Source organism: Dendrobates tinctorius, unplaced genomic scaffold (genome assembly GCF_039654945.1).
Source record: "Dendrobates tinctorius isolate UK_male_01 unplaced genomic scaffold, ASM3965494v1 ptg000057l, whole genome shotgun sequence".
In the NCBI taxonomy this organism is placed as follows: Eukaryota; Metazoa; Chordata; class Amphibia; order Anura; family Dendrobatidae; genus Dendrobates; species Dendrobates tinctorius.
Window position 1 is genome coordinate 2,801,028 of NW_027361725.1, and position 5,204 is coordinate 2,806,231.

Sequence of the window (5,204 nt, forward strand, 5' to 3'; positions counted from 1 at the left end):
ACTTAACGAGATCGCTAGCGTGATCGCTGTCGCGTCACAATATCGGTGTCGCTTGAGCGATATCATTAGCGATCTCGCTTAGTGTAAAACCCCCTTAAAGGAAAGTTCAGTGTCGAATATGACCGCAAGACAGCGGGCATGCTGCTTGGGAGTTATGGTTGAACCCTCCAGGGTTATTTAGATGTTAGATAGAGTGAGGTTAGTAGAGGGGAGAAACACAAGAAGTTCAGTTTTGGAGAGATTTAGTTTCAGATAGAGGGAGGACATGATGTTAGAGACAGCAGACAATCCTTGGTATTTTGAATTAGGGTAGGGGTGATGTCAGGGGAAGAAGTGTATAATTGGGTGTCATCAGCATAGAGATGATACTGGAACCCAAATCTGCTGATTGTTTGTCCAATAGGGGCAGTGTATAGAGAGAAGAGGAGAGGGCCTAGGACTGAGCCCTGTGGGACCCCGATAGTAAGGGGATGAGGAGAGGAAGAGGAGCCAGCAAAAGATACAGTGAAGGAGCAGTCAGAGAGGTAGGAGGAGAACCATGAGAGGGCTGTGTCCTTGAGGCCTATAGAGCGGAGCATAGTGAGGAGGAGCTGGTGATCCACAGTGTCAAATGCGGCAGAGAGATCCAGGAGAATCAGCAGGGAGCAATGACCTTTCGATTTAGCTGTTATTAGATCATTAGAGACTTTAGTGAGGGCAGTTTCAGTAGAGTGTAAAGAGCGTAAACCAGATTGTAAGGGGTCGAGAAGAGAGTTATACGAGAGATAGCGGATTAGACGGGAGTGGACCAAGCGTTCCAGGAGTTTAGAAATGAAGGAAAGGTTAGAGACAGGTCTGTAGTTAGCAGTGCCGTTCTGGTCCAGAGATGGCTTTTTAAGGAAAGGGGTTATGATGGCATGTTTAAATGAGGGAAATATACCTGAAGAAAGAGAGAGGTTAAATATTTTTGTGAGGTGAGTGGTGACCACTGGTGAGACTGCAGGAGCTGTGAAGGAATGGGGTCACTGTTGCAGGTTGTAGGCCGAGCGGAAGTGAGGAGCTTGGAAACTTCTTCTGAAACAGGCTCAAAGATATCTAGAGAGCTTGAGGTGCGGCAGGGAAGGGGATCCAGGCACTGAGGAGATTGGGCTGAGATATCCTGATGGATGTGGTTGATTTTTTCTAGGAAATAAGTGGCCGGATCCTCACCGCTGAGGTTGGTGATGGGGGCCTGTACTTTAGGCAAGGCAAGTCTTCATTGTTCAACCACCAAAACTCCTTCATATACTTTTATTATTATTTGTTTATATAGCACCATTGATTCCATGGTGCTGTACATGAGAAGGGGTTACATACAAATTACAGATATCACTTACAGTAAACAAACTAACAATGACAGACTGATACAGAACTGATACAGAGGGGAGAGGACCCTGCCCTTTCGGGCTTACATGCTACAGGATGGTGGCGAAGGAGACAGTAGGTTGGTGGATTGCAGCAGTTCCGGTGTTGATTTCTCCGGTAGTGGTGAGAGAGAAGGAGGTAGCGGGGTCATTGCAGGCTGTAGGCTTTCTTGAAGAGGTGGGTTTTCAGGTTCCGTCTGAAGGATCCAAATGTGGATGATAGTCGGACTTGTTGGGGCAAAGAATTCCAGAAGACAGGGGCAAATCGGAAGAAGTCTTGGAGGCGGTTGGATGAGGAACGAATAAGTGTGGAGGAGAGAAGGAGGTCTTGGGAGGACCGGAATTTACGTGAGGGAAGGTATCGGGAGATTAGTTCAGAGACATATGGGGGAGGCAGGTTATAGGTGGCCTTGTAGGTCAGTATTAGTAATTTGAACTGTATACGCTGAGGGAATGGGAGCCAGTGAAGAGATTTGCAGAGGGGAGAAGCGGAGGAGTAGCGAGAAGAGAGATGAATTAGTCGGGCAGCAGAGTTAAGGATGGACTGGAGAGGTGTGAGGGTGTTAGCAGAGAGGCCACAGAAAAGGATGTTGCAGTAATCGAGGCGGGAGATGATGAGGGCATGCACAAGCATTTTGGTAGATTGAGGGTTGAGGACAGGATGGATTCTGGAAATATTTTTGAGCTGGAGGCGACAGGAGGTAGAAAGAGCTTGGATGTGCGGTCTGAAGGACAGGGTAGAGTCAAAGTCAAAGTATACCAGACCAATGCCCAAACCCCATAACCTCCCTCTCCAACATCACTGAAGGCGAGCTTAATTCTCTGCTCTCCAAATCGCACCTCACAACCTGTGTAATCGACCCCATCCCAACCCACCTCCTCCTCAACCTCACTACCACTATTATCCCATGCCTAACCCACCTCTTCATCCTATCACTAACTTCCGGTACCTTCCCTTCTGCTTTAAAACATACCACAATCACGGCTATCCTTAAAAAGCCAACCCTCGACCCAACCGCTATGTCCAGCTATCGCCCAATATCGCTGATCCCATTCGCTTCCAAACTCCTGGAGCTGCACGTCCACGCTGAACTTTCCTCCCACCTCTCATCTAACTTGCTCTTTGACAATCTCAACCCCCATCACTCCACTGAGACAGCCCTGACCAAAATTACTATCGACCTACTTAAAGCCAAAGCGAACGGACAATACTCTATACTCCTCCTTCTAGACCTGTCCTCTGCCTTCGACACAGTTGACCACTGCCTCCTACTAGATCCTCTCTTCCTTTGGCTTCAAAGACCTCGCCCTATCCTGGATCTCCTCATACCTTTCCTACCACACATTCAGTTTTTCCCACGCCCACACTACCTCCTCATCCCACCCTCTCTCTGTTGGAGTCCCCCAAGGCTCTGTTCTAGGACCTCTACTCTTCTCAATCTATACACTTGGACTGGGGCAAGTCATAAAGTCCCATGGATTCCAGAACCACCTTTATGCTGATGACACTTAGATCTACCTCTCTGGCCCAGACGTCACCTCTCTGCTGTCCAGAATCCTGGAGTGTCTATCAGCCATATCCTAAGAGGTAAGGTTTCTCCTTGCGGAGAGTGACATGCCAGCTGTGGCTTGTCAAGGTAAGGAGTCTTATTCGCCGTGCAATGCTCCTCTGGGAAAATAATATGAAAATTGCCTCTTCAGAAAGAAAGAGGACTTTTACTCTACAGCGCCACCTATTGGTAGTAGCGATCCTACAAGTCACAATCAACCCTTTAACGAGTCTTATAATATGACTTAGGATACAAGCCAAATCAGAATCTCAATTTGCAGACACGGTGTTTCAAGCTGTTGGCTCTCATCAGTGCAAAGTATGAGATCTGATTTGGCTAGGTGAGAGGCTCTGGACTAGGGTCTAAGAGGTAAGGTTTCTCCTTGCGGAGTGTGACATGCCAGCTGTGGCTTGTCAAGGTAAGGAGGCTTATTCGCCTTGCAATGCTCCTCTGGGAAAATAATATGCAAATTGCCTCTTCAGAAAGAAAGAGGACTTTTACTCTACAGCGCCACCTATTGGTAGTAGCGATCCTACAAGTCACAATCAACCCTTTAACAAGTCTTGTAATATGACTTAGGATACAAGCCAAATCAGAATCTCAATTTGCAGACACGGTGTTTCGAGCTGTTGGCTCTCGTCAGTGCAAAGTATGAGATCTGATTTGGCTAGGTGAGAGGCTCTGGACTAGGGTCTAAGAGGTAAGGTTTCTCCTTGCGGAGAGTGACACAGCTGGCATGTCTTGTATCCTAAGTCATATTACAAGACTCGTTAAAGGGTTGATTGTGACTTGTAGGATCGCTACTACCAATAGGTGGCGCTGTAGAGTAAAAGTCCTCTTTCTTTCTGAAGAGGCAATTTGCATATCAGCCATATCCTCATTCTTCTCCTCTCGGTTCCTCAAACTCAATGTGGACAAATCCAATCTCATCATCTTTCCCCCATCTCACAGATCTTCCTTACCTGACCTATTTATCATAATTAACGACATCACCCTTTCCTCCGTACTGGAAGTCTGCTGCCTTGGAGTAACCCTTGACTCTGCCCTGTCCTTCAAACCGCACATCCAAGCTCTTTCTACCTCCTGTCGCCTCCAGCTCAAAACTATTTCCAGAATCCGTCATTTCCTCAACCCTCAATCTACTAAAATGATTGTGCATGCCCTAATCATCTCCCGCCTCGACTACTGCAACATCGATTTCTGTGGCCTCCCTGCTAACACTCTCGCACCTCTCCAGTCCATCCTTAACTCTGCTGCCTGACTAATTCATCTCTCTCCTTTCTACTTAACCGCTTCTCCCCTCTGCAAATCTCTTCACTGGCTCCCATTCCCTCAGCGTATCCAGTTTAAACTACTAATACTGACCTATAAGGCCATCTATAACCTGTCTCCCCCATATGTCTCTGAACTAATCTCCCGATACCTTCTCTCAGGTAATCTCTGTTCCTCCCAAGACCTCCTTCTCTCCTCCACACTTATTCGCTCCTCACCCATCCGCCTCCAAGACTTCTCCCGAAAATCCCCCATCCTCTGGAATTCTTTGCCCCAACACATCTGACCATCAACCACATTCGGATCCTTCAGACGGAACCTGAAAACCCACCTCTTCAAGAAAGCCTACAGCCTGCAATGACCCCACTGCCTCCTCACCACTACAGGAGCTACCGTCACCATCACTGGAGCTGCTGCAAACCCCCAACCTACTGTCTCCTTCCCCACCATCCTGTAGAATATAAGCCAGTAATGGCAGGGTCCTCTCTCCTCTGTATCAGTCTGTGATTGTTAGTTTTCTGTAAGTGATATCTGTAGTTTGTATGTAACCCCTTCTCATGTCATGTACAGCACCATGGAATCAATGGTAATATATATAATTAATAATAATGTATGCATTACTTTAGGGGGGGGGAGTCTGCCTGAATGTTTAGGTTATTGGGGCGTTTTTGGTGGGGGTCTGAACTATTTATACAGCTGGTCTGCAGGTATTACTTTAGGGGGCCTGCCTGTGTGTTTAGGTTTCTGGGGTCTGTTTATGGTGGGGGTCTGTATTTATATAGGTGGTCTATATGTATTACTTTAGGGGGTCTGCCTGTTGTGCTTCGGTCTCTAGTTTGCCCTCATGCTGCTCTCTGCTCAGCAGGTATGCGTTTTCTAGCACAGAGCAGTCTGTACAGACGCCGATTACGGGGGATATGCAAGGACCTTCGACCGCGGGGCCGCTCCCCTCACGCTGAGGTTTCCCTCACAGCTGCCGACTCACTTTCTCCAGTCCTGA